This window comes from Suricata suricatta, chromosome 5 (genome assembly GCF_006229205.1).
Source record: "Suricata suricatta isolate VVHF042 chromosome 5, meerkat_22Aug2017_6uvM2_HiC, whole genome shotgun sequence".
Lineage (NCBI taxonomy): Eukaryota > Metazoa > Chordata > Mammalia > Carnivora > Herpestidae > Suricata > Suricata suricatta.
In genome coordinates, this window is record NC_043704.1 from 43,674,366 (window position 1) to 43,698,857 (window position 24,492).

General features: G+C 37.2%; 2 long non-coding RNA genes across 3 annotated transcripts in view; one reads left to right on the forward strand and one right to left on the reverse strand.

Annotated features, from left to right (window-relative positions):
* LOC115292620 overlaps positions 1 to 24,492 on the reverse strand; it is a 77,172-nt gene that overhangs the window by 50,344 nt on the left and 2,336 nt on the right. For both annotated transcript variants that reach the window (XR_003909067.1, XR_003909066.1), the window contains exons 2-3: positions 7,388 to 7,439; positions 3,758 to 3,841 (exon numbers count right to left, since the gene is read on the reverse strand). This is a non-coding gene — a long non-coding RNA (uncharacterized LOC115292620). The remainder of the gene's footprint in view (positions 1 to 3,757; positions 3,842 to 7,387; positions 7,440 to 24,492) is intronic.
* On the forward strand, positions 961 to 17,560 carry LOC115292621. Its single transcript, XR_003909068.1, has 3 exons — positions 961 to 988; positions 3,563 to 3,693; positions 17,492 to 17,560. It is a non-coding gene; the product is annotated as an uncharacterized LOC115292621 (long non-coding RNA).

Genomic DNA, 24,492 nt, shown 5'->3' on the forward strand with positions numbered 1-24,492 from the left:
GATTACCTCCTGAGATTAGTGGATAGACAAAACGGCAGAAAATAAAATGAGAAGCCACAGGACTCAATGAACTCTTGACCATGGCTGATATTCAGAGCCTGATAGGAATTTGTTTAAGGTTTCTCTCCAAAGCTAAAGGTGCAGGAAGGGTAAGAGGCTGATGGGTGTGACAGTCCTTTGATGTCACTTAGGTGCCAACACAACTTTTTGAAGAATTGAAAACAGTTGTCCTTGTTTTACAAATCTAGCTTTAAAGTTTACCAATCCTCTTTACTAATTCCAAAACCTTTCCTATTTATCTCAAAAGGCTTATAAGTATTGTCTTAGGGAACCAAAGTCCTTCTTGGAGGAACTTATTTTAACCAGTGATTTTGAGATGTAAATGTTCTACAGACCTCAGGGAGCTAATTCTTATCACAGTGAAAACAAAAAAGGGACTTTCATTTAAAATTTAGGTGAATACAACAGCATGTGTATTTTCTAAAAATATTAGTAAAAAGGTATTTAGCCATCTGAGCAGATAAACATAACATTCTATCTAGTGAAATTTATGTTAATTGTACCTGTATAATGGCTAGAATTTTAGGATTTCTCTTTGCATATGTTTATTTGTGCCTTTATATGTAAATTGTAGATGTGTGATATTTATCTATACCTGGATGGTATTACCAAAATTAATTTGGATTAAAATTAAGTGGTTAAGTATTCTTAAAATTCTGAAGAATATAACAGCTAAACCACTGTTTTTCAAGTTTACATCGTCTGGCATAATCATGGGTTGAAGCCTGTCATTGTAGTTAAAATAGATCTTCAGAGTTATTGTTGTACCCAGATTTTAATATCGCCCCCTAAAACCAGAGATTACCTGGGAGACCGAATCACGCAAGCAAAAGCAAAGGGCTTTATTACGAATTTAGGCCCCGCCAGCCTAAACTCAGGCTCACAGACTTACTGGATCCACGTGGAGCAAGCCCCGAACAAAGGCAGGGTAGGGCTTTTATGAGTTTGGGAAGGGGGAGTTACAGGAAATACAGTGATTCAATCATTATTATACAATATTATTGATAGCAGGTTTAACCATTCACATTGCCTAGAGTATTTGTTACTTTTGGCGGGACCCAATCACAACATTTAGAGTACTGACCAATCACAGAGTGGGCCCAGGACCCTCAGGTAGGGTGTGACTAGTCTTAACCTCCATCTTTAGGCCTGCCCTTAGAATGTTACAAGGGTTTGGGGCGCCTGGGTGGCTCAGTCGGTTAAGTCTCCGACTTCAGCTCAGGTCAGATCTCACATTCGTGGGTTCGAGCCCCGCGTCGGGCACTGTGCTGACAGCTCAGAGCCTGGAGCCTGCTTCCAGTTCTGTGTCTCCTTCTCTCTCTGACCCTCTCCCTCTCATGCTCTGTCTACCTCTGTATCAAAAATAAATAAAACATTAAAAATTTAAAAAAAAAAAGAATGTTACAAGGGTGGTCCCTTTTGCCTTGGGCAATGTGTGCCCTTCTATTGTTTCATGGAGTCAGTTTCAGACCTGCATCCTTACATTATCTTCCTTAAATATAACAAACAACTTTCTGGTTTACTAATCAAATTCATGTTATCTTTGTTACAAAAATTGTCAGGAAGAAAATAGCTTGGGATGATAGTTGGTTTTATCTAATGTTTCATGAAGTTTTCATGACTAATCTAAACATAATTATTAAGAACAAGAGAGCTAAATAAGTACAAGTAAAATACAAATTTATAAATGATTTTTCAGCAATATTTATGTCCACTTTAGTTTCCCCAAATCTTTTCAGTAATGTAAAACCCCAGAGTTTTGCTAAGTTTAATTAGATGATGAGTAGTTATTAGTAGCTAGGTCATTTCCAAGTAACATAAAAACTGAAACATTAAATACTAAACATATGTTTATCTACTGTTAGCTTTTTATTACAGAGAGACCTAAACGATATTTGGATATGTTAGTGCTACATTGGAAAATTGAAAATGCATGTTTCTAGAAATATATTCATAAATGTGCTAAGTTAGTTTTCACTAGAAATTAAGGTTTCTAAAAGATAAGAATTCTATTTTAATTTCTTTTATAATTTTTATTTAAATGTACAGTATTATATTAGTTTCAGATGTATAATATAATAATTCAGCAATTCAATCCTCATTATTTCATCCTCTCCACCTCTCCATATATTATGGTATTTGTCTTTTCTAAGAATCCCAATAAATGTAGTTAATATTACTGGAAATAAGGGAAAACTCTATAGACAAGGAAAGAAGCATGATTTTGGTTAAAAAATATAAGCTGGAGATGAAAGTGTAGGAAGGTCCTGAACTCCTCTTGGACAGACACAGTGCTTCTACAATTATATATACAGCAGTTCCTCCTGAAGAACTGGGGGCTGATGAAACAGCTTCTGCACACTAACGGGTAGAGATATCACATAGGGAATGGCAGGAGAGATTGAGACATGGTAACAATAGAAATCCCACTCTCAATACTGCAAAATGCACTAGGGAGGGATAGCACTAGGAGAACCATGCACAAATCCCCCCACACTGGGGCACAGAAAAAAAAAAAGTCACAGGTTAAAAGGCAACTAAACTATAAGTAAAGGAGACTCATTTACTAACCCTAGAGCATCTGCCAGTGATGGTAGAATGACTAGAACTCTCTCAAGAGAGACGCTAGCAAGTGCCAACTTTATGTTTCTTCTCCACTTTGATAGTACAGACTTGAGTAGGGTCCAGGTACTCTACCAGGAAGCCCCAGGCCCCTAGCCAACACCAGCCAAGGAAGCCCAACAAGAGAGCCGCAGCACAGTCCACTGGGGATACCACTGGCCTGTCCACTACAGCGCTAGCCATCTTGCCAAGGCAGCAGCAGCTCAAAGCACCCTGGGATACCTATGGCCCAAACTTGCTTTAGCTCCAAGCTTCTCAACAGTGTACCCCTGGTGCACTGTGCCCCAGGACTCCTCAGGTCCTTACCCACTTCTGCTCCAGCCATCATGCCAGTGAGTCCCCCAGCACAGAAAGCCCTAGATGGTCCACACTTTAGCTTTAGTTTACCTACCAGGGTAGTCCTCACAGGGAAACCCCAACCTGTGTTCATTACAGCTCCAGCCACCTCGCCAAACTTGCCAGGCTCCTATAATCTACGCAGGGCATATTCCTACACAAGGCCACTTCTTCAAGATTGGGATATGTAGATATTGTGCCTATTTCAAACAAATTCAATCAAAAACAGAATACGCACCTAACAAAGAACAAGACAAAATAGAGTTAAGCACTGTACCTAATAAAGTATTCAAACTAATGGTGATAAAGATGCTCACCAGACTTGGGAGAAGAGTAGATAAAGAACTTTGACAAAGAGAGATAAAATGTAAAAAAGAACCAAAGTTGAAAAAACAATACCTGAAATTAAAAATACACTAGAAGGAATATGCAGCAAATTAGAAGATACAGAAAAAAATGCATCAATCTGGAAGACAGGGTAATAGCACCCAAGCTGAACAGCAAAAAGAAATATATTCAAACATACTGATATTTGCATTATTAGGGTCCCAGAAGGAAAAGAGAAATAATGGGGAAGAAGAATTCACTAACCTGGGAAAGGAAATGGACATCCATGTCTAAAAAGCACCGACTGCCACAAATCAAATGAACCCAGGGAGATCTGCACCACAACACGTAAGATGTTCAATGGTAAAGATTAAACATGAAGGGAGAATTATAAAAGTAACGAATTACTTACAATGAATACCCCATAAGGCTATCTGCTGATTTTTTAGCAAAAATTTTGCAGGTCAAAAGGAAGTGGCAAGATGTATTCAAAATGCTGAAAAGAAAAAAATGTACAATCAAGATTATTTATTTTTTATTTTTATTATTTAGAATGAAAGAGAGAGAAAGAGTTCCCCATTAAAATATAGGAGTCTCCACTACTACACTGGCCTTACAAAAAATGTTAATGTTTAATTGGAAAAGAAAACAACATAACTAGAAGAAGATTTTATTAGAAAAATATTTGGTTTGTTGAAGAAACATGCAGTAAGTGGAGTAGATCAATAACTTATAAAAGTAGTATGAAGACTAAAGACAAAAGTAGCAAAATCAAATATATCTAAAATGTTAAGGGATTCACATTATATATAATATATATGTGTGTATGTATATATACATGACATCATATGTATATAATATTACATCATAGGGGCACCTGGGTAGCTCAGTTGGTTAAGCAGCAGACTCTTGATTTCAGGTCAGGTCATGATCTCACAATTCATGAGGTCAAACCCAATGTTAGGCTCCACAATGGGTCTGGAGCCTACTAGGGATTTTCTCTCCCCCCTTCTGCCCCTTCCCAGCTCACTCACATTCTCTCTCCCTCTCTAAAAAAACAGTGTGACATCATATACATAAAATGGATGAGCAAAAGTATAGTGCTTTTAGAATGTGTACAAACTGAAGCAACCATCATTATAGCATTCACTGCTATATATGTAGGATGATATGTATGAAACACATGATAACTAAAAATCAAAAACCTATAATAGATACACAAAAAATATAAAGAGAGAGGAATCCACATGTAACACTAAAAGTCATAAATCACAAGGATAGAGAGCAAGGGAAGAAAAAAGGAAGAGAGGAGAACTGTGAAAACTAGCAGAAAACAAACAGTTAAGAATGACCTATCTATCAGTAACTACTTTAAATGTAAGTGGTATTAATGCTACAATCAAAAACCAGAGTGACTGAATAGAAAATACCAATCTATAATTTGTCTACAAGGGGACTGATTTCTAACCTAAAGGCATACAGACTAAAAGTGAAAGGACAGAGAAACAACCAACAAACTAAAAGGCAGGCTACAGAATGAGAAGAGATATTTGCATGCAATATATCTGATAAAGGATTAGTATACAACATCTATAAAGAATTTATCAAATTCAATACCCCAAAATCAAATAACCCAGTGAAGAAATGGGCAGAAGACATGAATAGACACTTTTCCAAAGAAGATATCGAGATGGCTAACGGACTCATGAAAAGATGCTCAATATCACTTATCAGGGAAATACAAATACAAAACAGGTGTTGGCAAGAATGAGGAGAAAGGAAAACACTCTTGCACTACTGGTAAAATTACAAACTGGTGCAGCTACTCTGGATACTACTATGGAGGTTCCTGAAGGAACAAAAAGTAGAACTATTGTACAATCTGGCAATTGCACTACTAGGTGTTTACCCAAAGGATACAAAAATGCTGATTTGAAGGGGTAGATGCATCCCAATATTTATAGTGGCACAGCCAACAATAACCAAACTATGGAGAGTGCATAAATGTCAACTGAATGATTAATGGGCAAAGAAGAGGTGGAATAGAATATTATTTAACCATTAAAAAAAATGAAATCTTATCATTTGCAATGATGTGACCAGAGCTAGAATGAATTATGCTTAGTGAAATAAGTTATTCAGAAAAAGACAAATACCATATGATTTCACTCATATCTGGAATTTATGAAACAAAACAGATGACCATATGTGAAGTGGGGGAGAGAATAGAGGAAAACTGATAGATAACAAACTAAGGGTTGATGGAGACTGGGAGATGAGTAGATGGGTATTGAGGACTGCACTTGTGATGAGCACTGGGTGCTGTATGTAAGTGATAAGCCATTGAATTCTACCCTGGAATTGATGGTGTACTGTATGTTAACTACCGAAGAATTTTTTTAAATGTGGAAGGATAAAAAATATTTCATCCAAATGGTAATTGGGAAAAAAAAAAAAAAAGCTGGAGTTGTAATACTTATATCAGACAAAAACAAAAACCTATCTCACAAGACAAAGAAGATCATCATATAGCAATAAAAGTATCAACCAAATAAGAGAATATAATAATTATGGGTATCTATATACCTAATATAAGAGCATATAAATATATAAAGCAAATATTAACAGATAAAGGAAAATTTGACAGTAATACAAAAATAGTAGGGGACTTTACACCTCACTTAACACCAATGAATACATCAAAATATAGAAAATTAATAAGGAAAGAATGACTTTGGGGATGGAAAGTTCTGAATATGTATGTGTCAAACAGGAGAATACACATTCTTTTCAAATGTACATAAAATAGGGCTCAGTAAATTTAATAACAAAATTATAGCACGCAGCTTTTCTGAAAATAACAGAATGAAACTGGAAATAATTGCAAGAAGGAAACTGACAAAATTGCAAACATAAGGAGGCTTAACAACATGCTACTACACAATCAATGGGTCAATAAAGAAATCAAAGAGGAAATAATACCTTGAGACAAATGATAATAAAAACACATGGTCCAAATTATTTGGGATATACCAAACTTTTTTTTTTTTAAGTTTAATTATTTTGAAAGAGTCAGAGAGAGTGCTAGCAGAGGAAGGGCAGAAAGAGAGAGAGGAGAGGGAGAATCCCAAGCAGGCTCTGTGCAGTCAGTGTGCAGAGCCCAAGGTTGGGCTAGAACCCAAAAAAACCGAAGATCATGACCTGAGCCAAAATCAAATACCCATCCAGGGATGCCTCTGCTGGATATTTACCTAAAGAAAATGAAAACACTAATTTGAAAAGATGTTTATTGCAGTATTATTTCCAATAGCCAAGCTATGGAAAAACCTAAATGTATATTGATACATGATGGATAAATGGCATGATAAATAAATGGCATATGTGTGTGTGTAGGTTTGTGTGTGTGTATACACCTATGTACATACACAATGAAATATTACTCAACCATATGAAATGAAATCTTGCTATTCACAAAATGGACCAATCTAGGCAGTGTTATCCTAATTGAAGTAAGTCAGAAAAACACAAATATTATGATTTCACTTATATTTGGAAGCTAATTAATAAAAGAAAACGAGAATAAACAAATTTTAAAAAGACTTGGAGTGCCTGTTTGGCTCAGTCAGTTAAGTGTCCGACTTCTGCTCAGGTCATGATCTTGCGGATTGTGAGTTCAAGTCCCATGTCAGGCTCTGTGCTAAGAGCTCAGAGCCTGGAGCCTGGAGCCTACCTTGGATTTTGTGTTTCCCTCTCTCTCTGCCCCTCCTCGACTCATACTCTTTCTTCCTCTCAAAAATAAACATTAAAACAAATTAAAGAAAAAGAAAGAAAAGACATAGAGAATAAACAGGTGAGTGCCAGAGGGGAAGTTTGTGAGGAAATAGACAAAATAGATGAAGGAAATTAAGGCGTAACTTCCAGATTTAAAATAATTAAGTAAAAAATAAATAAAATAAGTCAGGGGTGAAAAGTATAGTATAGGAATGTAGTCAATAATATTGTAATAACATTTATGGGGACTGTAGATGTTAATCACACTTACCATAGTAAGCATTGCCCAATGTATAGAATTGTCAAATCACTATGTTGGACACCTAAAAATAATATAAAATTATAAATCAGGTATACTTTAATTTAAAGACCTTAAAAAATGTATGAGTATGGATATGTATTTTTGTTAAGAAAAAAGTAACTTTGTCTTATTCTGTCAGAATGAAATAAAGAGGAAGAGAAGAGAGAATTTTACCTTGTGTAATCAAACAGACTCAAACCGAAATGATATGAAAGTGTATTAAAATAAGGTTTAATATTAGTCTTGTGCTATATAAAAGTAAAAGTTAATTTTCTTTCATTTGCTAGGAGGGCAAAATTTTCTTGTGCTATTTACCTGCTCCTAAAAAGCAAAAAAATATATATATTTTATCATAATAATTCCCTTTGTTAACTATATCATCACATTGATTACCCAAGTAATCCTATTCCTCTCAATATTAAAATAGCTAAGTTTTGTTCAGATCTATGTAACCATCTATATTTGCCTTTGAAGGGGCGACTGGGTGGTTTAGTCAGGTAAGCATCTGACTTCGGCTGAGGTCATGATCTCACAGTTCTTGGGTTCGAGCCCCATGTCAAGCTCTGTGCTTAGAGCCTGGAGCCTGCTTCAGATTCTGTCTCTCCCTTTCTCTCTGCTCTTACCCCACTCATGCTGTGTTTCTCTCTCTCAAAATAAAATATAAAAAATTAATATTTGCCTTTGAAATCTTTAATTGTCAGTTTGTTTAAACAGATAAATAACCATTGTTTCACAGTAACCTATGCTCCTATTTAGTCAAGTGTACAAAATCTTTTGATACCTTTGAGAAACTTTCCCGAATTAAATATATTAAAATGAATACTTTAAAATTTTTTTTGGATTGGCAAGATGGCAGAGAAGTAGGGAGCTCTGTAATCTTTGCCCGCAACCATCAAACTGAGAAGGACTGAAGCCACAATACTCTGATCTGCAAGAGTGGGAGGAAAACACATAGAGTCCACATAGAATACAGCCTCATAGGTACCTGAGTGAGTATGATTTGGGGAGGTAAGAATGGCTGGCCAGGGCCAGAGGCTCTGAGGGGAGGGAGCCCCAGCCCAGCGCAGAGCTAGGGAGAGCGCTGAGAGTCATACAGAGTCACAGAGAGTTGAGGGGAAGAGAAAGAGATACTGAAAACACTCATAGGGTGGTCTCTAAAGAAGAGAAAGACCTCGGCCCAGGACAGAGAGGGATCTTATCATCCCATCTGTAACCACTGGGCACAGGTAGAGAAATTCGTCCCCTTTAGCTGGTGCATTTTTCCTAGGGCTCTGCAGCTTGCTGATACCAGGCAGAGCCAGTAGAAAGCTGCTCCCCAGTCCCCCTACTCAATCCCAGCTAGAAAGCCACCTGCCTGCAGGAGTACATCTTATCTTGGGCAGTAGCATTAAAGTGCATAGAGTAGGATTTGGAAATGCAGTGGGGCTTGGAAAAAAGAACTTGGCCTGCCCTTGGCACAGGGAAATTGGACTCAAAAGAGTGGCTTGCAACACGTGGTCTGAGAAGGGCTTGGGGTACTGCCTTTCTTCTCCCCACAACCACCAAGGCAGGGACTTGGAGAGCAACCCCCGAGACCTAGCTTTTTTTTTTTTTTCTTTTATCCTTTCCCTCCTGGAGTCCAAGAAAATCAACATTGATTCACTGCTGTGATTATATCAATTCTTGACATCCAGTTTTATTTTCCTTATCTCATTCTTATCTCTCCCCTCCACTGGATTTACAACTTTAGACTGTATTTTGTCTTTTGTTGTCTCTACCCCTCCTTTTTTCTTTCCCTTTCTTTTCTTTCCCCTTTTGATTTGCTTGTTTGTTTGATTTGTCTGTGCATTTGTGTGATTTTGTTACCTGTGTGTTTGTCTGTTTTCCTTTTCAGGGCTACCTCAAGAAACAAGCCAAGGTACACATGGTGGAGAGTCCTAATATCACTAAGTAGGGAAATAAAATAATCAAAAGGCACAACAAGAGAAACAGAAAGACACCATTAAAAGAACACTTCTTGAAACAACAGGCCCTGGACAGTCAATGAGCCCCCTTTAAGAGAGCAATACTAACAGGTGCACAGTACATAACAAGCTTTTAAAACCAACAAGATACAGAAAGCTAGCCAAGATGATGAAATGAAAAAACTCTCCTCTAAAGAAATTCCAGGGAGAAGTCAGCCACAGAACTGCACAAAACAGATATAAGCAACATAACTAAGCAAGAATTTAGGACAATTGTCATAAAATTAATCGCTGGGCTTGAAAAAAGCATAGAAGTCATCAGAGGAGCTATTGATACAAAGACTAGGACCATCAAAATAGCTGTGAGGAGTTAAAAATGCTATAAATGAGGTGCGTAATAAAATGGAGGTGGACACTGCACGGATTGAAGAGGCAGAGAGGAGAATAGGTGAATTAGAAGACACAGTTATAGGAAAAGTGGAAGCCGAGAAAATGAAAAATTGATGCAGGAGCACAAAGGGAGAATTCAAGACCTGAGTGATACAATCAAATGGAACAATATCCGTATCATAGGAATTCCAGAAGAAGAAAGAGAAAAAGGTCCTGAAAGAGTGCTTCATCAAGTTACAGCCAAGAACTTCCCCAATTTGGGGAAGGAAATAGACATTGGAATACAAGAGACACAAAGAACTCCCCCTCAGGTGTAACTTGAATTGACCTTCAGCATGACATATCATAGTGAAACTGGCAAAATATGAAGTTAAAGAGAGAATTCTGAAAGGAGCTGGGAAAAAAAGGGCCTTAACATAAAAATGGAAACTTATTGGAGTGGTTAAAAATCTATCTACTGAAACATGGCAGGCCAGAAAGAAATGACAGGAAATCTTCAATGTGATGACCAGGAAAACTATGCAGCCAAGAATCCTTTATCCAGCAAGCCTGCCATTCAAAATAGAAGGAGAGGTAAAGGTTTTCTCAAATAAACAAAAATCGAGAGAATTCATCACCACCAAACCAGCCCTAAAAGAAATCCTAAGAGGGACTCTACGAGGGGAAAATTGCAAGGAATACAAGGTACCAGAGACACCACTACAGATATGAACCCTACAGAGAACACAATGAATCTAAACCCACATATTTCAATAATAACAGTGAATGTAAATGGACTGAATGCTCCAACCATATGACATAAGGTAGCAGAATGGATAAAATAAACAAAATCCATCTCTTTGCTATCTACAAGATGCTCATTTTAGACCTGAAGACACCTTCAGATTGAAAATAAGGGGATGCAGAAATATTTATCATGCGACTGGAAGTCAAAAGAAAGCCAGAGTAGCCATACTTATATTGGACAAACTGGACCTTAAAGTAAAGTCAGTAACAAAAGATGGTGAAAGGCATTATATAATAATTATAGGGTCTCTCCATCAGGAGGAGCTAACAATTATAAACATCTATACACTGAATTTGGGAGCCCAAATACATAAAACAATCACAAACAGAAACAATCTTATTGATAAGAATGTGCTAATTGCAGCGGATTTTAATACCCCTCTTACAGCAATGGATATCAACCAGACAGAAAATCACTAAAGAAACAGTGGACCTGAATGACACATTGAAACAATGGAATTGATATATTTAGAACTCTGCATCCTGAAGTTAGAGAATTCACTTTCTTCTCTAGTGAGCATGGCACATTCTCCAAGATAGATCACATACTGGGGCATAGAGCAGCCCTCCATAAATATAAATGAATTGAGATCATACCATGAACACTTTTAGATCACAAGGCTATGAAACTTGAAATCGATCACAGTAAAAAGTCTAGAAAACCTCCAAAACCATGGAGGTTAAAAACCACCCTACCAAAGAATTATTGGGCCAATTAGGCAATTAGAGATGGAATTTAAAAATATATGGAAACAAATGAAAATGAAAATACAACAATCCAAACTCTCTGGGACACAGCAAAGGCAGTCCTAAGAGGAAAGTATATTGCAATCCAGGCCTATTCAACAAGCTAGAAAAAGCACAAATTCAAAATCTAACACAGCACCTAAAGGAAATAGGAGGGGAGCAGCAAGAACATCCCAAACCCAGCAGAAGCAGAGAAATAAAAAAAGATCAGGGCAGATATAAACAATATAGAATCCAAAAAAACAGTTGAACAGATCAATGAAACCAAGAGTTTGTTTTTTGAAAAAATAAACAAAATTGATAAACCTCTAGCCAGGCTCCTCAGAAATAAAACAGAGAACTCCAAAATAGACAAAATCATGATTGAAAATGGATCTATTACAACCACTTCCTCAGAAATACAAGCAATCATCAGGGATTACTATGAAAAATCATATGCCAACACACTGGACAACCTAGAAGAAATGGACAAATTCCTAAACACACTACAAAAATTCAAATGGGAAGAGATAGAAAATCTGAACAGACCCATAATCAGTGAAGAAATCAAATCAGTTATCAAAAATCTCCCAACGAATAAGCGTCCGGGGCCTGAGGCTTTCCTGGGGAATTCTACCAGACATCTAAAGCAGAGTTAGTACCCATTCTTCTGAAGCTATTCCAAAAAATAGAAATGGAAAGAAAACTTCCAGACTCATTCTACTAAGCCAGCATCACTTTGATTCCCAAACTAGAGACCCAACAAAAAAAGAGAACTACAGGCCAATATCCTTAATGAATACAGACACAAAAGTGCTCAACAAGATATTAGCAAATTGAATCCAAAAGCACATAAAAAGAATTATCCATCATGATCAAGTGGGATTTATTCCTGGGTTACAGGACTGGTTCAATATTCACAAACCCATCAATATGATACATCACATTAACAAAAGAAAAGATAAAAATCATATGATCCTGTCAATAGATGCAGAAAAAGCACCTGACAAAATTCAGTATCCTTTCTTAATAAAAACCCTCGAGAAAGTCAAGATGGAAAGAACTTACTTAAACATCATAAAAGCAATTTATGAAAAGCTCACAGCTAATATCATCCTCAATGGGAAAAAACTGAGATCAGGAACACAACAAGGATGTCTTCTCTCACCACTGTTGTTTAACATAATGCTAGAAGTCCTAGCCTCAGCAATTAGACAACAAAAGGAAATAAAAGGCATCAGAATTGGCAAAGATGAAGTCAAACTTTCACTTTTCACAGATAGCATGATACTCTACATGGAAAACCTAACAGACTGCACCAGAAGCCTATTAGAACTGATCCATGAATTCAGTAAAGTTGCAAGGTACAACATACAGAAATTGGTTGCATTTTTATACACCAATAATGAAACAACAGAAAGAGAAATCAAGAAACTGATCCCATTCACAACTGCACCAAAAACCATAAAATCCCTAGGAATAAACCTAACCAAAGATGTAAAAGACCTGTATGATGAAAACTATAGAAAACTTATGGAGGAAATTGAAGAAGACAGAAAGAAATGGAAAAGTATCCCATGCTCTTGGATTGAAGGAAAAAACATTGTTAAAATGTCAATACTACCCGAAGTAATATACACATTCAAAGTAATCCCAATCAAAATTGCACCAGCATTCTTCTCAAAGAGAGAACAAACTATTCTAAAATTCGCATGGAACTACAAAAACCCCCAAATAGCCAAAGTAATATTGAAGAAGAAAACCAAAATGGGAGGCATCACAATCCCAGACTTTAGCCTCTACTACAAAGCTGTTATCATCAAGACAGTATGGTATTGGCATAAAAACAGTCACATAGACCAATGGAATAGAATAGAGAACCCAGAACTGGGCCCACAAATGTATGGCCAATTAATTCTTGACAAAGCAGGAAAGAGTATCCAATGGAAAAAACACAGCCTTTTTAACAGGTGGTGCTGGGAGAAGTGGACAGCAACATGCAGAAGAATGAAACGGGACCACGTTCTTACACCATACAAAAATAAACTCAAAATGTATGAAGCACTGGAATGTGAGACAGGAAACCATCAAAACCCAGGAGGAGAAAGCAGGAAACAGCCTCCTTGATCTCAACCTCAGCAATTTCCTACTTGATACATCTCCAAAGGCAAGTGAATCAAAAGCAAAAATGAACTATTGGGACCTCATCAAGATAAAAAGCTTCTGCACTGCAAAGGAAACAATCAAGAAAACTAACAGGCAACTGACAGAATGAGAAAAGATAGTCGCAAACAACATATTGGATAGAGGGCTAATATCCAAAATCTACAAGGAACTCACCAAACTCTACATTTAAAAAATGAATAATCCAGTGAAGAAATAGGCAGAAGACATGAACAGACACTTCTCCAAAGAGGACATCCAGATGGTCAACAGACATATGAAATGATGCTTAGTATCATTCATCATCAAGGAAATACAAATCAAAACTACACAGAGATACCACCTCACACCTGTCAGAGTGGCTAAAATGAACAAATCAAGAAATTACAGATGCTGGCAAGGATGTAGAGAAACAGACACCCTCCTACACTGTTGGTAGGAATGTAAACTGGTACAGCCACTCTGGAAAACAGTGTGGAGTTTCCTCAAAAAACTCTAAATAGAACTCCCCTATGAATCAGCAATAGCACTGCTGGGGATTTTCCCAAGGGACACAGAAGTGCTGAGCATAGGGGCACTGTCAACAATAGCCAAAACATGGAAAAAGCCTAAATGTCCATCAACTGATGAGTGGATCAAGAAGATGTGGTTTATCTACACAATGGAATACTACATGGCAATGAGAAAGAATGAAATCTGGCCATTCATAGCAATGTGGAAGGACCTTGAGGGTGTCATGCTAAGTGAAATAAGTCAGGTAGAGAAGGACAGATAGAGAAACCATATGTTTTCACTCCTGGGTCTAACAGGAGAAACTTAACTCCCTTCCCCTCCCCATGGTCCTCTGTTAAGAGAGGGAGATGAAGGGAGGCAAATCATGAAAGACTCTTGAATACTGAAAACAAACAGGACTGAAGAGGAAGGAAGGTGATGGTCATGGAGGAGGGCACATGTAGGGAAGAGCACTGTGAGTTATATGGAAACCAACTTGCCAATAAACTATAAATTAAAAAGAAAAGCAGAGATTGTCAGACTAGCTATAAAAGCATGGTCCAATTATATAAAATATACTTTATATATAAAGACAAAGTTATTGGGAAAAAATTTTTAAATGTTTGTTTTGAGAGAGAAAGTACTTGCATGCATTTGAGAGCAGGGGAGGGACAGAGAGAGAGAGAGAGAGAGAGAGTCCCAAGCAGGCTCTGTGCTATTAGCTCAGAGCACAACATGGGAATTGATCTCAACCCATAAGATGATGACCTGAGTCAAAATTAAGTTGGATACTCAACTGACTAAGCCACCCAGGCACTCCTAGATGAAGTCCTTTTTACCTGAAAGATACTGTAGGAAATTATGGAAAATCATATTGTCAAATAAGTGATGATTAACCATCATGTATCTTTGTCAGTTGCATTGTAATGAACTTGCTTTGCATCTGATCTTTAAGTCTCTGTCATTCACGGGCAGTTATTGTTATATCTGATGGTGAAAAGGTGTGTTTAAGCAAATGGTTTTCATATACAAGGAGACTCATGGAAAGTACTCTAGACTATAGGTTTCTGATAATTCCCAGATCATTAACCTGAAGGGAGTAAGAATTTCCAGAACTAAGAGAAAACTGTACTTAAGCAAAATAAAATCAATAGCATGGGACTAAATGAGCTAATGAGGATGATTATAGTATTTGTGATTTTTTGTTTTGCTAGATTTAGGGAAACGTTTTCTGTTCAGCTATGACTTACAGCAATTTGATAAAAAGTATACCTCTGTGAACAAATTGAAACATTTGTCTTTTCCACGATTACCTGATTCCTTTAAAATTCAGAAACTTTCAGTGAGTTCTTATATTTTCATAGCAACATATTTATTTGTATATGTTCAATAAGAATCTTTTTCCTTGTTTATAATCTTGTTTTTCTTGGATACAGTCAGAAACACAGAAGCTTTGACTGGAATGTCATATTTGAGAAAGTTTTGCACAGACTCATAGAACCAAACAGCTTTAAGGAACTATGCTTAATGTTACCAAGCTACTAAAATCCCCTGGGAAAATGGCCTGGTACCTTGCCTACAGGGTTTCCAACAGCCTTACTAGGTGAATAAGGATGGTAATTTCTTGGGAGGTGCAGGAACCTCAGGATATTCTAGGAGCCTCAAGAGAGGAATTCACCTACATCTAAAGGTATTACAGGCAAGTCTGATGCTTTGCTTCTTGTCCTTGAGAGGTTTTTAGAAGTTCAATATGAGCCTACTTATAAGAAGTTTCTTAAAAGCAGATTTTAAAAGAGCTTATATAATTGATTACTATTCTTGCTGTGCTATGTAAATAAGCCAAGTTTATTAAAACCAGACTTATTCTACCAACAAATCAGCTTTAATTTGGCTACCTTTGCTGAAAATAAGTGATTTTACAAGGATAAATTATGTTTTGGTAACACACCTTTGTCAATATTGAATTCAGATCTGATTGTCTTTGAGGGTTTGTTTGCCTATAAACTGGACTGGATACTGAAATTTTCTGATTTCCTCAAAAATCTGGTCATGACACTCCAAAGTAATGTTTCAACTTTCTCCCATTCTTTTGATGTGGAATCATTGAGAACTAAAATTGCCCCTTTTCCCCAATGCCCTGGTAATTGATGCTAGCAGACTATGTGACCTTCAGAGAAATCACCACAACAGCTCATGTTTAGACAAATAACATCTGTTGCTGTGTTAGCCACTCAAAGTTAACTTGAATACCTGATGACATCATCAGAGAATTTCAGACTGCAACAGATACTTTAACCCCTGCATCTAGAAATCTCTTAATTGGCTGCCCTCAAAATTCAAAATGGATTTACAGTAAAACATTGGTCTGTGAGCATAATTCATTCTGGAAAGATGCTTGTAATACAAAGCACTTGTATATCAAAGCAAATTTCAAGTATTATTGGCTCAGTTGTGATCATGTGATGTTTGGTGTCATGTACTACTCATAGTGCAAGATAGTGTTCCTTTTTAAAGTTAAAATTTATTAGAAATGTTTGCTCATCTTGTGGAACACTCCCAGAACAAGTTACTCTCAATCCAAGGTTTTACTGTATATTTTATTTCAGTCATTAACTTTTATTTTTTTGTTTCCATAGAATTGCCTTATTAAATATCTACTTTTTAAATTTTTCTACAATATAGGCATACTTTTGGAAGCCCACCTGCATCCTGAAATGAAACACAATTCTTTAAAATGACCTATTCTCAGGTCTGAGAGAGTGGCTCACTGAGATTTGGAGCAGTCTATCAACTTAGCTTCTAAAGTTTTCAAAACAAGACTGTAGGGGAACAAAATTTGTTGTCCAAAATATGTCTCTCTTTTTAAATTTTTCAAAAAGTTTATTTTGAGAGAGAGAGAGAGAGAGAGAATGAATCTCAAGCAGGCTCCATGCTGCCAGAACCCAAAAACTGCGCAATTATGACCTAAATTGAAAGAGTCAGGAGTCTGATGCTTAAACGGTGAGCCACCCAGGCACCTCTAAAATATGTCTCTTTCACATAAGGATTATTTTATGATGATTGTTTTCAAAAAAAAACTGCAAACACAGGAGAAGCTCTGAAAATCAAATAGAAGTTATCCTTTTATAAAAGACATTTACATGTATGAGGCAAATCTACATTCATAAGGGTGTCTCCCTCACTGTGCCAGAAAGATGGGAAAGACTCTAAATCTCTAGGAACTCTTACAGAGCAGACAATTTAAGACTGCACAACACCTTTACCCTTGTTTACTGTGCTTTCCTGGTAACATCCTATAACTGACCCCAGCTGGAAATGGTATTTCCCATAACTGTCTATAGCTGGAAATGGTATTTAAGGTGGTAGCTTTGGGCATTTTGGAGTTACCCCATTTTCTGGGTCTCTTCTATGTATATTTATTACTAAACTTTAATTTTTTTATGCTAATCTGCCTTGTATCAGTTTAATTATTAGATCATCCAAAGAACTTAGAACGGAAGAATGGATATTTTTCTGTCCCTATGCAGATATACAACTTACACATCCCTTTTTGTTACTTACTTATCCAACCTAGAACTGACAGCAGAGGCAATAGCCTCTTGGAGCCACGAGTAAAAAGTCAAGAGAATAAAAAGACATCAACATTGTCGGCTTGAGCTATGTAACCTCTCTAAGCAAGTTTATTTGTATAAATGCTTATAAATAAAAATACAAAATTTCAAAGAAAGTCCAAAATTATATTTCTTTTTTTCAAAGCTTATTTATTTATTGCAGCAATCTCTACATCCAATGTGGGGCTAACTCACGACCTCAAGATCAAGAGCTGCATGCACTACTTACTGAGCCAGCCAGACACACTGAAAAATATATTCTAATCGGAAAAATATGGAAAGAATATCACTGGGGAAAATAAATGCTCAATGCCAACACTAAGGAAAATTCAAATAAAAGAGCAACTACTCCTCGTATAGTGCAAAATAAGAGATTAAAAATTAGGGTAAAAGACTGTCTTTGGGGCATACATAATACTTAAGCATTCTCATATTAGACAATTTTATTCATATGGATCTTCTCAAAGTCCCTGCCACACAAGACCTGAAGATGTAAGTGCAAATGTGTTCACTTCGTACTGCAAGCAATGTACCACAAAAAGGTGGAGGGGCAACTAGAAACACTAACTTCTGACTTTTTATTTGGAAAATGGATAAATAAATTTAGTTATTTAAATAATGGCATATTTTACCAAAAAAAATTAGAATATACTAGGTTTCCATGAGGCTGAAAGGAATCCATTTTAGAAAATCTTCATTTCTGTTTTTCTACGAGGCCCCATTTCTGAATGAGCCAAAAAACTATATTCCCACTTCAAGGGGAAAACAAGAAAGTTAATCATTCTCTGAATTTTGTCCTAGGTTATGAACACCTGATAACATCTAAGAAGAACCAGAACCCAAACATGTTCCAGTTCCAGAACGTTAGCTTTGAATGACCCTCTGCCGATGCTGACATCGACACCCCCACCTTCAGTGATTTATGCAGTAACACCTATTGTTCACCTGGTACTCACCTTTGATAGGACCCTATCCTGAATTCCTGGAGGAACATGGACCCTAGACCCCTTTCCAGTATAAATCCCTAACTGCACATGACAGGGAAACTCATTCTCCTCTCCTTGGAGTCTCCCACTCTGTCTGCTATTCTCTGACACGCATGCTATTAAATGAACTGTTTTTACTTCCTCTGGTTCACGTTTGATTTCTATCCTGCATGAAGACAAAGACCATACTGGCTAGTCCTGCAGGACCCTCCTCCATATCCATGGACCCAGCCTGCCTGCACCATCCATATGTCCAATATGGAATAAATGCAAAAGCACACCATTGAGTTAAAAAAATAAATTGCAAAATATTGCCTTTAAGGTACATTTTTTAAAAAGATTGATTTATTTTTTATAGAGAGCAAGTGGGGGGGAGGGGCAGAGAGGGAGGGAGACAGAAGAATTGTTGAAGCAGGGCTCGAACTCCTAAGCTGTGAGATCATAACCCGAGGTGAAGTCAGACAATCAATTGAGCCACCCAGGTACCCCACCTTAACGTTAGAGTTTAAACACATGCAGTCATGTGCATTCTTTTCTAATGCTTACTATATGTGTAAAGCTCTATAAAAATGAAAATCCAAACATGTGTGTTTATACACATAAGTGTTTACACAAATAGTAAAAAAATAAATAAAACATCCATGGGCATAAGATATTCCAAACTCAGAATAATGTTTGTATCTCAGCGGGGAGAGAGAGTTGTTATACAATTTGGCAAATAGCTCAAGGCCTGTCTTGGTATATATTATTCTTTTTAAATTTTTTAATATTCATATTTGAGAGGGAGAGACAGAGGGTGAGTGGAGGACGGGCAGAGAAAGAGGAAGACACAGAATCTAAAGCAGTCTCCAGGTTCTGATCTGTCAACACAGAGCTGGACACCGGACTGAACTCATGAACAGTGAGATCATGACCAGAGCTAAAGTCAGACGCTCAACTGACTGAGCCACCCAGGCACCCCTATTATTCTTTAAACTATGTTTTATGTTAAAATATATTGTGCACAATAAATATTTTACATAGAGCGATATAAAATGTAGAGTGCTTTTGTCATTTAATGGCAACTATAGGTATATAACCTTCCTCTTATGTTAAAGTTTCTATAGTTACACATACCCAATATTTTATATTTCACATTAAAAAAGCCAAGATTACATAGTAACAGAGATGAATAACAGAAAGTCTACATAACTTAGTAGCCACCTAAATTTTCTTCTATCAGACAAGTTGATGTGAGCAGTATGAAAGTATGATTTTAAAATGACCTTGAGTGATGTTTTAATATAATATGGCCAACTATCCACTGAGAAATTGTCCCTAGGGAAGCAATTCCCAGGTCAGAATACCAATGAATGAGGCTTTGGCAGAAAAATTGCCAATCTTGGCATTTAAGTCTTTGGAAATTATGATATTGGCTAATGAAGTCCTAAGAGTATATAACATTCAGACAACTGTCAAATTGGTTCCAGGTCTTGAGGGATCTGAGTGTTCATTAGCAGGAGGATCATATATTAACACGTACCCAGTTATTCATGCCGGGACACGGAGTTAGGTTGAGAAAAAGAAAGGGAAAAAAAGCTCCTATTGAAGATACAGTGATGTTCAAGGTCATGTGAATGTGACCAGCCTATAGCTCCCTAAATCATTTTGCCAGATGACTGAATGAGAAAATGGCTTACAGCCTTGCAAGATGTAAATTTCTCTTTTTAAAACTCCCATCTGCTGTATGAAAATAGCACATTTTTAGAAACTTTTTAGAAAATAAAAATATTTAGATTTGTCTCATTATCTTTTCCTGCTTCTGGAAAAGAATAGAAAGTAATGGAAACTGTATTCTAAAATATCTTAAATAGAACAATCAAGACACACGTGCCTATTAGGATTTAAAATTAATGCATTCCTATTTACAGTGTTGCTTACACTGGCAGGTTATAATAGGCCCAATTTCTCTGACTTGGCACCCATAACACACCAAATTCCTAAACAATCTGAGATGAAAAAAGAAAATTTCAGTCTCATAATTTCTATATTCTACTACTTTCTATCTTAAATCCCTTGTTTTTGTCATAGCCATGATCACAATTAGTAAATTATTTTTGGTTTATTATCAAGTTATGATTTATGTTTTTGTTTTCACTCACCTCTAGAAAGAATTCACTATTCAGAGGCCAATGATCATGTATTTCAGTTTTGCATTTGTATGCAATCCTTAGCATGATATCCAACAGTAATAAACCTTATTAAATATCTGAATTCAGAATGACTATGAATGAATGAAACAGGATAGAAATTGTTACTGTAATTAGTGGTCATGTGACCATGCAAAGAGAATATATAAGAGACAATCTGGCAAAGAATCCAAAGGGTAAAAAAAAAAAAAAAAAAAAGCAAAACACTAAAAAACTTGCAAATAATACCAACAGTAACAAGAGTGGGAACACAAACATGTGTCTACTGTTGGCAGTTATGTAGGACCAGACTCCATTTAAAGGAAATTACTAGGTAATAATTTTTGAAAAAAGAATGAAGCAGAGAAACCAATTTATTGTAAAATTTGGGCATTGAAAACAATATCAAAGATGGCCCAAGAAAAGAATCAGGAATAAGTTCTTGGCCCTCTACCATAATATTGATGATAACAACAACATTACTATCACAATAAATGATAAAGACCTAATTATGAAATTGCATTTTGGCTCATTATTGCTCTTTGCAATTACTCTGGCACCTGGCAGCTCATCTCTTTTTAGCTCAGCTGAGCTTCTGACAGGTAGGAACACACATAAATGTGAAGTAACTACTGAAGACATAATAACATAATAGATCAAACAATAATACATTAGGGATGCCTGAGTGGCTCAGTTGGTTAAGTGTCCGACTTCAGCTCAGGTCACAATCTCATGGTTCGTGGGTTCGAGTCCTGTGTCGGGTTCTTTGCCAAACTCTTGCTCAGAGTCTGTATCTCCTCTCTCTGCCCCTCCCGCTCATGCTCTGTCTCCCTCTCTCAAAAATAAATAAGTGTATTAAAAAATTCAAACAATAATACGTTGAATAATATTGTTATGGATAATTTAATATCTAAGTTGTTACAACGAAAACCACAGGCCCCAAATGGTGTCACTTAGACCAAGTTCTCTAACTGAGGCTTAATACCTACTCTAACCTCCCTCAGAAATGTCTTAACCAGTCAGTCATGATTTTTCCAAAAAGTGCCAACGAATTGGTTACATGGGGCCCTCCCCAGCCCCCAAAGAAAGGTGAAGTATTATGCATAATAGAACACTTGCTTTCCCCCTAAGGGAAAGCCACCTTGCCTGAAACATTTTTTTCTTTTGTTAATAGCTTTCTTGGACCATTTTCCTTCAATAAAAACCTTTCATTATATATACCTCCTTGGAACCTCTCTCTGCTTGCTGGGCTGGATGCTGTCAATGCATGAATCATTTAATAAAGTCAATTAGATCTTTAAATTTATGCAGTTGAATTTTTGTTATTTAAGTGATTTGGTGGCAGTGATAGTATCTGAAGTGAACTTCCAGCAGCACTGAGAAATGAACAATGAGAAACACAGGCATGGAGTTTGAGCAGGCAAACAGGGTGCCTGGAGACCAACGAAAGGGGAGTCAAGATCTATTATCGGGAAAGTTAACAACCTGCCTTGGCAGCATTCCACAAACAAGGCCACAAGAAGCCACATCAACTCAGAGAGGCCCAAAATAAAGGTCAGAGACTCCGACCAAGTAAGGAAAAAAAAAGATGCAAAACCCTGTTCCCAAAGAAATCCCCTCCCCAAATAAATATTCCACCGAGTTAACAACTGTTAATAAAACCCCAAGCACAGCTCTCCTTTGAGGTCACCTGCTCTCACATCTTGAGAGTGTACTCTCTCTAATAGCTCTTCACTTGTGCTGCTCAACCACTGATCTATTCTTGAATTATTTTCTCACAACAAGACTAGATGTCCCTGGAGGCAGGCTGGGTGGAAGCCATAGAGCCAGTCAACTCAGCAATGAGAATGGCCATGACCCCTTTGAATTCACTATCTCTTGCCATTTCTGAGGGCTATGGGTAAAGCTCAGTTGCGAGCTTTGCTCTTTTTGTGTGTGGTTTGAGCCCCTGATCTAACTGGCTTTCCTTCATAAGGCAGGTCAGCTTAAGCTGGTAGATGGCTATGCCTGAAGCCCGAGGAAACCGGCATGTTTGCCTGGAGCTCTAATGAGCTGCTGGTTCTGCCCTAAGCCTAGTTGACCTGGCACTCTTGCCTAGAGCCCAAGTGAGCTCACAGAAGGGTCTGCCCTTAGCCTTTCAGACCACAATTCCTCAGATGGAGGAAAATTTGGGAGAAGAATCAGTATGGGAAGTGGTGGTGATTCACAGTGCCTACTCATGGCCAAGACACAGTACTACCAGTATGTTAAGGTGCACATAGGTCTTATTTTGTGTAGGTATAGGTTATTGCTAGAGGGGATCTCAGTGGCCAGAGAGCCACAAAAATTGCTGGGCGTGGTTTGAGCACTGAAAGGCACTGCTCACCACTTCAGAGAACTCCCATAAATTGTCCATAGAACAGATTAGATCGATACTAGGTCACCTACCTAGAAAACTGTCATTCAGGGAGATACATTGTAAAACACATGATCCCCAAATTTACAGCATATCCCTTATAGGTAGCATTTCAGCTTTGAGATCTAATGGATTTCTTAAATTCTAAAGAGTCAAGTGTACTACCTTCTGGCACACCTGCTTATTTTATGTCTAAGAACTATAGTTCTGAAAGTTACAGATATCTAGAAAGATAAAAAAAATTACTAAAAATAACCTAGAATTACAGTGGCTATTATGGGGAATGTTCCAATTAAACAAGATTGTTCATTTAAGAAGTGCACTTGAACAAAAGATTCCCAAATTAAACAAATGGAATGGAGTGCCTATTATAATTGGTATGCAGAAGGTTCCCAAAGGCTTCAACATTCCAAAATAGCCTCATTGAAAGATTTGTTACAAAAAGTAATGGGAAAATAAAAACACAAGAGGTACTTAAAAGACAGACATCAGGACTAATGTTACTCCTTCTGCTTCCCTCTACTTTTCTTTACCTGAGTGCTCACAGTCTACTAATTTTCTGTCTGAACTACCTTTCCACTTGGAAGAGATAATCAAACAGTTACCTCTTAAAATAAAACTGCCTGAATTTGGAGGCATCTCTCCTGAGGTATCTTACTTTTTGGTGAGAGACTGAAATAAGGGCCATAGTTAAAGAATTTCCTATGTGAAGGGAGGATCCCCAAAGGTTGTTTTGTTTTGGGTTTTTTTTTTTTTTTGGAAGAGTTTAAGATCCTTCTCAGAGCCTATAAACTGGGCCACCACATCTTTTCCAACTTGTGTACATGGTGGTAGGATTTGGTGAGGTCCAAAAAATGGATGTGGGAAGTAGAAGGACATAATCCTGAGAATGATCCTTGAGATATTCGGTCTCTAGAATAGTTTTCCTATGGATCAGAAAAAACTTGCATAAAAGCAGCTAATCCTTTAAAAGCCATTCCTAGACTCTCTCCTGCCCACACTGATGGGTCTATTGTTTAAACATGCAAAATAATGGAATACAAAAGACTTTAAAGCTTATTTGCAGGCATTCTTTCTGTGTTATTGCAGCTCCCACGCAATAAAAGAGGTCACTCAACATGCTCTAGCTGCCCTACTTGTAAATGGGTTATCCCCAGAGATTAGTGGGTTAATAAAAAGGCAAAAATTAAGATGAGAGGACAAGGCCTGACTGGCTCATGGCTGTAGCTGAGTATTAAGAAAGGACCTTGGAGCTAGATTATAAGCAAAACGCTGCCAAACTGTTGACCTGACAGCTGTAACAGCTCCAAGACAGAGACCTAAGATAACATCTGGGACCCCACATTTCTCTGGTCTGAGGGTCCCCCTTCAGAATCATGGCCAGAAGATCAATGCTTAAGTCATAATGAGCTGGG